The sequence below is a fragment of the Elephantulus edwardii genome, unplaced genomic scaffold (assembly GCF_000299155.1).
Source record: "Elephantulus edwardii isolate Elephantulus edwardi_28Jun2011 unplaced genomic scaffold, EleEdw1.0 scaffold00136, whole genome shotgun sequence".
Lineage (NCBI taxonomy): Eukaryota > Metazoa > Chordata > Mammalia > Macroscelidea > Macroscelididae > Elephantulus > Elephantulus edwardii.
In genome coordinates, this window is record NW_006399886.1 from 3,656,792 (window position 1) to 3,667,368 (window position 10,577).

Genomic DNA, 10,577 nt, shown 5'->3' on the forward strand with positions numbered 1-10,577 from the left:
GAGGAAAATGAAATATATTAAATAACTACTATGGCTCGAACACTGCACTATGTCTTTTACATATGTTTTCTCATTTAATCTTCATAAAATTTTCTAAAAATAGGTTTATTCTCCCCGTTACATAGGGAAAGTGACTGAAGTGAAAAGCGATTAAATAAAAGTATTGATTTTTATTGTCATTTTAATACAAAAATTACTTTAAAGGGAAAAAATTATTAACACTACATAGAGTATGAGAAACCAAAACAATGTGTAAGTGTTGCTACAAATGCTAAAAAGAAAGATGGTGTAATATAGAACAAAGAGTGAATGAAACTATATTCTTCATTAGCTCTAAGCGTGATTAAGTTGGACAGAGTTCTGTGATACTTAATGATAAAGAAATGTGATACATCACCTCTTGGGGGCTCTAATATTCTCAAGAGAATGAGTTTTCAATATGTCTGGAAAGGTTCTATTAACATCCAATCCCTTTTCTTGAAGTTTTACTATGAATCCTAGATTGGCCAGGAGAGTCAAAGAAGTGTTTTAATGCTACATTTTAACTCTACACATAAGTACCTTTTAAAATTAGATTCTACCTGATTATGTGGTATACAAAAATTATATATTGGGTTTTTGGTCAAAAAAAATTCAAGTAGGATATAGGGGGGAAAGCATATTGAGAAAAATACACTTTTATTGCTAATTTTATGAGGCACTTATGCCTGATGCATTGGTAGAGACTAAATGATGAACTAACCAATCCTTCAGGGACAACTGAATAAATTATAACACTATTGATACAGATAGAATTAGATCAAGAGATATGATAGAGACAGAGATAGAGAGATAGGATAGAGATAGATTAGAGATAGATTAGAGATAGATTAGATAGATAGATAGATAGATAGATAGATAGATAGATAGATAGATAGATAGATAGATATAGATACAGATATAGATAGATACAGATACAGATATAGATATAGATGATGTAGATATAGAGCTATAGATATATTAACTTCTCATTTAAATCATAAATTAGATATTTAGATACAAGTACTTCAGTATATCTACTCTGGAATTTTAAGATAAATACCTTAGAGTCATAATGTGTGAAATATTGGATAAGGTAGTACAAAACAAAAAGACTACTGGAAAAACCCTAAGAGTATAGATGAATGGCATAGACTTGAGGCAAATAATTAGAAAATGATGGATCTGTAGTGAAAGAAAAGATGATACTTGCTTAAATTGACTATCACTACCAGTACCAAGCCAATAATTGCCAAGAGGAATTTCAGATCAAAGGCAAATTAGAGATAAGACTCTGTGCATTTACAGAGATGACTGTACATTTACAGATGTTGAAGAGGGAGAGAAAGGAACTCTTATACATTGTTGGTGGGATTTTAAAATGGTGCAACCATTCTGTAAGGCAGTTTGGAGCTTCCTCAAAAAGCTGAACATAAAAAGTCCATATGACCCAGCTATTCCACTACTTGGAATATACCCTGAGAATATGAGAACTGAGGCACAAACAGAGATTTGTACATCAATGTTCACAGCAGTATTATTCACCATCGCAAGAACATGGAAATAGCCTAAGTGTCCAACGATAAATGGATGGTTTCAGAAATTGTAGTACATACATACAATGCAATATTATGCAGCACGCAGGAGCAATAATTTTGTAAATTATTACCTAACTTGGGAGAAAGTAGAGAGCATTATGCTGAATGAACTCAGTCCTGCAAAGATAAATATTGTATAAAAGCATTATTGTAAAATGAGTATAAGGATGGCGGGATTGAAAGAATTTGTTCAAATTTGTATTCGAGTTTTGTAAATAAACTAGTATGAAAAAAATACAAAAAAATAATTAAAATGGGAAAAGAAGACTGTACATTTACAATAGCTGACTGTGTAGATCATAACAAATTATGGTTGACTCTGAGAAGAATGGGAATCCCAGAACACTTGATCGTTCTAATGCGAAACTTATACTTGGACCAGGAGGCAGTCATCAGAACAGAGCAAGGGAACACTGCATGGTTCAAAATTGGGAAGGGCGTACACCAGGGATGCATCCTATCTCCATACCTTTTCAACCTATATGCAGAACCGATTGTCCGGGAGGCTGGGCTCTATGAGGAGAAATGTGGGGTCAAGATTGGTGGACGATTTATCAACAATCTGCGTTATGCGGATGACACAACTCTGCTTGCTGAAACTGAAGAGGACCTGAAGCTCCTGCTGCAATATGGATTGAGGCTCAATGTCTAGAAGACAAAAATTCTCACCACTGGACCAATTAGCAGCATCAGGATGGATGGTGAAGAGATTGAGATTGTACACAGCTTTAGTTTGCTTGGCTCCATAGTCAACAGTCTTGGCACCAGCAGCCAGGAAATTAAAAGGCACATTGCCATGGGAAAGTCTGCTGTTAGGGACCTCTCCAAAGTACTGAAGAGCAGTGGCATCTCTCTGGAGACTAAGGTGCGTCTGATACAGGCCATGGTCTTCGCAATCACTTGTTATGCATCAGAGAGTTGGACAATGACCAAGGAGGATACAAGGAGAATTGATGCCTTTGAGCTGTGGTGCTGGAGAAGAGTATTGAGAATACCATGGACTGCTAGGAAAACAAACAGATTTGTCCTGGAGAGGGTTAGACCGGGTGGCTCCTTGGAGGCAAGGATTCTGAGGCTCCGTCTAGCATACTTTGGACATGTTGTGAGGAGAGACCGGCCCTTAGAGAGGGACATCATGCTTGGGAGGGTGGAGGGACGGCGCAGCGGAGGAAGGCCCTCTATGAGGTGGATTGATTCAGTAACTGGGATAATTGGGATGTGAGTGTCGGAGACAGGGCGATTGGTTCAGGACAGAGCAGAGTTTAGGGCTGTTGTACACAGGGTCGCTATGAGTCGCAGGCGACTCAATGGCACATAACAACAACAACAACAGGGTATACTTACAAATGCGTTTTAAAAAATTAAAAATTTAAGTGGAATTCAGTAGCAATAATTGTTTAAATATGTTAAATAATCAACATACTTCTAAATAATCCAAAAGCCAAAGAATAAATTACAAAGGAAAGTAGAAAAAGATTTTCAGTAGAATATGATTTAAATGCAACCTATTGAAATGATATAATCTAGGCAATGCAGAATTTTTAGCCCCCCAAAAAATTTTTAATTTTATATGGAACAAAAAAGCCAATCCAAAAGTGTTATGTCAATTTTAAATGGAAAGTAACAGCAAATTACTCTTGAAATAAGTAAAAGATTTTCTTGTTAGGTGTCATCAAGTCTACTACCACTCACAGTAATCCTATGAGCAATAGATTGGATTCTTTCAGTATCCTGAACCATCCCTACAATCTCGGAGAAAAGGAATAAAGTTTAAAAATAGAAGATCAAAAAATCAAATATTTTGTTATTTGAATAAAGCATTGATTAGTTTATAGCTTCATTATAAATCTTAAAGATATTAAATGGATAATTAATAATATCATTTGTAATTACCAAATTGTAATTTGTAATTCCAAGAAAATAACTCTACTGAAATGGACAATCTCCTTCAATACCATTTAAAAGCTTCAGAATCTCAATGGAAGATCAGCTGTGAGTCAGTTCTGACTTGAGGTCTACGAGTTTGAATTAGTTATATATTTTTTTTCTGTGTTTGATTGTTAGCTGATAAATATCATTTACTTTTCTTCAGTTTTACAATCTCATATATTATTTGAACGGCTCTAATTTAGACAACATCAATTTACGATCTCTTAGTATTAAAGATAATACAGATTTTTTTTTTACTTTAAAAAATTAGTTTGAGTTCAGGTATTTTTGAAATATACTTTAAAAGTGTGTTTTTAAAGCTATAATTACTATAGACATTTTGTATTTAAAAACTTGTACTCATTAGTAATGGTCATCCAAGTTTTGCACTTCAGCTTTGTGAAAAATAAAGTTTCTTTGGGAAGGTGATGATTGGTTTCCTGATTACAGGAGAGAGTTATTTCTCTCAGCTGCTTACTGTGGATGAAGTGAAAGGTTCTAGAGGCTGCTCACCCATCACCCCAACTGTGCGAGGAAAGGGAACCACAGACAGAAGCCCTCAGCTACTGCATGGCACCTGGCGTGGGCCTGTGATTCTGGTCCACGGCACACACAAATGTCTCAAGGATACTCCTTGGGTTACAGTGGTTGGGATTCAGTTATGCTTTTAGCATCCCAGGTGCTTTGGTTGCCCAAGCATTAAGAATGGGCAGCTATTAACTTTGGTGTTTTTGATCTGCTACATGAAGTAGTTTAGCAGATAGGACTTGCACTTCCAGGCCAAAGGTAGGTATTTTGGATGCACCAGTTGCTCTGTGGTTGAAAGATAGGCAATTTCCTATGTGATTTACAGCTTCTGAATACCCACTGGTCAGCTCTGAGTCATTTGTCCTCGATGGCACATAACATCATTACCACAAGAGGTCAAGAATTCGATAAAGATGACTACAGAAACTGGAGTCTTTCCAATAGTTTTTACTTTACACTGTTGTCCTGTCAAATGAATGAAGGCTAAATGGCTAAACAAGATTTCATGTTTCTGAGGAATTTGGCACAGCTGTGTATGTCAGTTCAGATTGAAGCCTCATAACCTGTCCTAAAATTACTGATAACAGGATTGAAACATACTGTGATTTATGAAGAAGACACATGAAAAAGGTTGAAAAGGGAACTTCCTTCCAAAGGCACAAAGAGATCACTGCTGTCTGCTGAGGCAGCCCCTCTCTGGCTGAGCACAGGGCTGTGCAGTGCATGGAGGTGGGTAGGTCCTTTAGGAGTTGGGCAAGCCAGGCAGAGGGGAAGCGGGAAGTAAAAGCTCTCAATGTCCTCCCGCAGAGCCCTGACAGCCTGCTGGTGTTCATCACCTGCTGGCTTCTCCTGGAAATCCTTCCGGGTGGCCTTGGACCCAACATCCTCCTGAATCTTCAGTATCAACCCCATCCCTCTATGGATAAAGTGGGCTACTTGTTGGAACTCTTTTTTCCAAAAGTCCTTGGGATGTCAGTGCAGGGGTTCCCATTCTGGGTCTGCTGGGCTGTAGTGCACTCTTGTCAGCTAGGCAGATGTTCTACTTTCAGGCAATAGAATAGGCTTCCAGCATCTTCTCAGCCCAACAGTTGCCTGGATCACCTGTTACTATGCTGTAGCCCAGCTCCATCAGGGCCTGCGACAGGGCCCTGCAGTTGGCTATCTCTTGATGCTGATAAGCTTGGAATTCTGGAGTCATGGTTTGCTTCAGGGCCACAGCAACCCCAACAAAGGTGTGTTTGTGGGGTCCTCCTGGGAGCCTGGGAAGACAACAGCATTGCTGAGTGACTCCAGCAAACCTCTTTGCCCATATTGGGAACCACACTGCAGACTCCTTTCCTATAGAAGATCATGCCAGCCCGGCAGCCTCTCAGGGTCTTATGTATCATGATGGATACCATATGGCAGTGTTCAAAAGTGGACGTGACTACACCCTCTGCCACCAGCTCACTGATGTGTGCTGTGTCCACCATGAGGTATACACGGTATCATCGGCAATCTTTCTCAGTCGAATGTAGTCCATGTTTCGAGAGTAGCAGCTGACACCTGCGATGGTCACCTTTGGATGGAAAAGGTGGGCATTCTCTTCTAACTGGTCATAGTTGATGTAGCTGGTGTCTGAGTTCACCTTATAGGGCATGAACTCAAAGGAGACGGATGTGGCAGAGGCTGCCTTCTTTTTGGTCATGAAGCCATGGGTCAGGTGACCCCCTCAGACAGATTCAGGCCCACAGTCGTTTGTGGGGCCCCACTAGGACTATACTTGGCAAAGTTGGCAGGAGAACCAGAGTAGGGGTGGACATGGACGCCCCAGCACTGGAGGGCCAGGTTATAGGCCTGTAGTGCCCTTTTCTGTGGCAGAGCCTCTAGTTAATTCATCAATGACCTTCATTCTACCCTAACACCTCTGGCCTGGATACTCCTCAGAGTATTTGTTAGTTAAGCAGGAGACCAGGGCCTCCAAAGCAGCTCAGCTAGCAAAGTTCTCTGAGGAAATCAGCTCCAGTCAAACATTCTGCCAATTACTCTCCTTCTTAATGATGTTATAAACCTCAACATCACTGTTTCTCAGGAACTCTGCAAGCATCTTCTTATGTGAGGCCCAAAGCTTGGCATCCTTTGTAACCACCACTGACAGGAGTCGCCAGTATAGTGGTGGCCGACAAAAGAGCTCACAGTCTTGAGTGTGGTTGAAAGTCATGGCCACCACCACTCCTGCACAACATGCTTACAGGTCATCACAGCAGGTCACCCCTGTGCTCACCACATACCCAAGCCAGAATATAATGAGGAATAATTTAAAGTCTCTATCAGTAATGTATTGTTGGGGGTTTTGTTTGGTTTGTTTGTTTTGTTTGTTTTTGCTGTCCTGTTAGACTTTACTACCATTACTGGTTTTAATTTTCATCTCTCAGCTCAGTCTCATAGAAAAAATACTTTTTAAAAACATGTTTATAAAAATTGAAGGATAACTAGTAAATCAGTTATGATTTAAATGTGAAGTATTCATTCTTATTCTAGTTTCAATTGGTGGCTTGGTGGTTGTTAAGTGCCGTAAAGACGTAGGTGACTCATAACAACCCTATGAATGAAAGACCTGGACACTTGTATAACTTTCCTCCTTTCTCCAGGTTCATAGGGTTTCCAGAGGAAAGCTAATTTGGAAGTGAATGCTACTCTGGCTTCCAAGCTTGTTTTAATCGGGGAGCTCCACCAAACACTGTCCACCATGGGTAACCATTCTGGTATTTGACACATTAGTGTCACAGTATTAACTTCACAGGAACCACAAGTTATCTGTCTGTACAGCAAGTGGACAGACCTGGCCTACACGACCTAGAAGAATATGTCACTAAAAACAATTAAAGACTGTCCCCAGGGCCCTACAGGATTTTAAGCTACTGCCTGGAGCAGGCTTTGCAGGCTCCACCCTTACTTACACTTAGTCCAAGGCTCTCGGCCATTTTTGAAGGGGGGGAAAAAAACAACAGTAACACAGCGAAAAGGACTCAGAACTTTCCCTTGCCTTATTGCCACCAAGATGAGCCACCATTGAGATTCCAGCTATCCCACCAGTTAGCCAGCCGACTTCCAGAGTGGAGGGAGACTCCAGTCCTAACAGATGCTGCCCTGGACATGCTCACCAAGTTGTGTCAAGGAATCTGGAGAACAACCACTTGGCCAACTGACTGGAAGAGATCTTTATTTGTTCCCATTACAAAGAAAGGTGACACAACAGAGTGTAGAAACTATAGAACAATATAATTGATTTCACATGCAAGCAAGTTTCTGCTGTAGATTATCCAAAAATGACCGGAACAGCACATCAGCAGAGAACTGCCAGAAGTACAGGCTGGGTTTAGAAGGGCTTTTGGTACTAGGGATATTGTAGCTAATGCTAGATGGATCGTGGCTGAAAGCAGAAAACACCAGAGGAATGTCTATCTGTGATTCATTGATTATGCAAAGGCGTTTGATTGTGTGGATCATAACAAACTGTGGCTGACTCTGAGAAGAATGGAAATCTCAGAACACTTGATAGTGCTAATGTGAAAGCTATACTTGGACCAAGAAGCAGTTGTCAGAACAGAGCAAGGAAACACTGCATGGTTCAAAACTGGGAAGGGCGTACGCCAGGGATGTGTCCTGTCTCCATACCTTTTCAAACTTTATGTAGAACAGATCATCCGGGAGGCTAGGCTCAATGAGGAGAAATGCGGCATCAGGATTGGTGGAAAATCTATTAATAATCTGCCTTATGCAGATGACACAATTCTGCTTGCTGAAACTTAGGAGGACACCTTAAGCGCTTGCTGCGAAAGTCAAGGACTGCAGCCTTCAAAATGGATTGAGGCTTAATGTCAAGAAGACAAAGATTCTCACCACTGGACCAATTGATAGCATCAGGATGGATGGTGAAGAGATTGAGATTGTTCATAGCTTTAGTCTGCTTGGCTCTACCACCAACACTCTTGGCACCAGCAGCCAGGAAATGAAAAGACATATTGCTATGGGAAAGTCTTGGACCTCTCTAAAGTACTGAGGAGCAGTGGTGTCTCTCTGGAGACTAAGGTGCTCCTGATACAGGAGTCTTTGCAATCACTTGTTATGCATCAGAGAGTTGGACAACTACCAAGGAGGATAGAAGGAGAATTGATGCCTCTGAGCTCTGGTGATGGAGAAGAGTGTTGAGGGTACCATGGACTGCTAGGAAAACAAACAGATTCATCCTGGAAAGGGTTAAACTGGGTGGCTTCTTGGAGGCAAGGATTCTGAGGCTCCATCTAACATACTTCGGACATGTTTTAAGGAGAGACCGGTCCTTGGAGAAGGACATCATGCTTGGTAGGGTGGAGGGACAGCACAGGAGGGGAAGGCCCTCTAGGAGGTAGATTGATTCAGTGACTGGGGTAATTGGGATTGGTATGTCAGAGACAGTGAAATTGGCATAGGGCAGAGCAGAGTTTAGGGCTGTTGTACATAGGGTTGCTATGAGTTGCAAGCGACTCGATGGCATGAAACAACAACAACCTGGAGCATGCTCCACAGGCTCCACTTTTACTTACCCTTAGTCTAAGGCTCCGGGCCATCCATCGACTTCTGAAGAGCAAAAAAGAACAGTGACACACAAAAAGGACCTCAGAACCTTTCCTTGCCTAACTACCACCAAGTTGAGCCACCACTGAGATGCCAGCCATCCCAGTTTCTTTTCATAGATACTTCAATCTCATTTTTTCCACATTTCATTAAAATTATTTTTAGCATGAGCTTCAGTCTATATCTTATGAGATGATTAACATTATATTGTCTATCTTTTTGCTATTTGTGTACATGGTCATTGTACAACTATTTGTCATGAAATTCTATAACAAAATTCTATCACATGCTAAAACACTCCTTGTCAGTCAATATATATCATTTGTATTCTTTTGCATAGTCTACGGTTGTGAAGTGGATACTTAACAAACTTATTCCAAGTTGATGTTGCTTTAAAATCGTTTTAAAAATGTATACCTCTTCAAAGGTATCCTAAGGGTTAAGATTTGTGTTGCCAACCCAAAGGCAGGTAATTTGGATCCACCAGCTTCAGCACAGGTAAATGATGGGCAATCTCCTCCTACAGGACTTGTTGCTGTTGTTGTTGTTGTGTATCGTTTAGTCAGAACTGGCCCATGGCTGACTGTCCAATAGGATTTCAGAGATGGTTCATCAAATGGGAAGAGACTATCCATCTTTATCTACCAGGGCAGCTGGTGGATTTGAAGTGCATGGCCTCAGGATTGCAACACAGCTTCTTACCACTAGACCACCAGAGCTAGATAGCATCTGAAAACCTGTAAGAGGGGTCAGTTATGAGTCAGTTCTAAGTCAACAGCAATGCAGTTGAGAGAAATATCTCACCAAATTCTCATTTATGAGCAAACTAGGAGGATTTTTTTTACTTCAATAAAAATGAACCCATTTTCTATGATGACTTTACATCAGCAAATATTTTCACATATAATTGTCACTGTTGAGAGTAATTAATTTGTAACTGAGCTAAGCGTTGGAAGCACGAATAATTGGGGGGGGGCAATCTTGAATTGTTAACCAGCAAAATCCATCAAACATGCTTTCTTTATTAATATAACATTGAAAACTCAATATTGAGAAAAAGATTCACTAGTGAATAGAATGCTTGAGCATTACATAATGGCATAATATATAGACTGCTGACCACTTTTATGTACTGCATGCCTTACCACTTCAACCACAGAATCAGTTTCTGGATAGACAGGCTCAGATATGAATAAACCCATCCTCCCTGAATAGAACCTATTAGTTATGACAAGGATTGCTCTTTATTGCTGATATAATCCAGTGTGCTCCTTCTCCAAACCAGGATAATATATCAAAGAAAGGTACTATGACATTAGGAGAAGGAGGGGGCTGGAACCATATTTTGAAACAGTTTCTAGATCACTACTTTTGACATTTTTAAGAAGAAACTCATGTGGCTGTGGTTTCCAGAACTCTTTCAAACAAATGTGTTTCCAAAGTCCTCTGGGAAAAATAGTGTCCCACAGTACTGTTTCTTCTTCTCCACCTCACTCTCTGCTAATTTTTACTCTTTGCCCTGGAAGAAATTCAATATGTGAAAGCTTTGTGATTTATGCAAACATAGATTCAAAACTACATTGAATCTCCAGGTCCTTATATCTTTGCCAATTAATATCAGTAAATATATTGAATATCAAGAACATAATGTAACGTTGGCTTCTCAAATATGCTAGTGAGGTCACTTTCCCCATGAGTTACACTCAAAGTGCTGGAACAAGAAGTAAAACCACAGATACATCTACTTCTGCATTGCCTTTTGAATCTGAAAGCAGAAAAGTTATATAAGTTTATATTCTTTAAGTTCCTCTTAACTGCATGGGAAATGAAATTTGATCAATTGTAGATACAGAATATGCTTTGCCTAACATTTCAGGAATCAGAATTTCTGTTTAAACTAGAAGTAGT

General features: G+C 40.1%; 1 pseudogene; it reads right to left on the bottom strand.

Moving 5' to 3' along the window:
• Positions 1–4,679: 4,679 nt before the first annotated feature.
• LOC102869361 lies at positions 4,680–7,036 on the bottom strand (annotated as a pseudogene).
• Between the last annotated feature and the right edge of the window lie 3,541 nt (positions 7,037–10,577).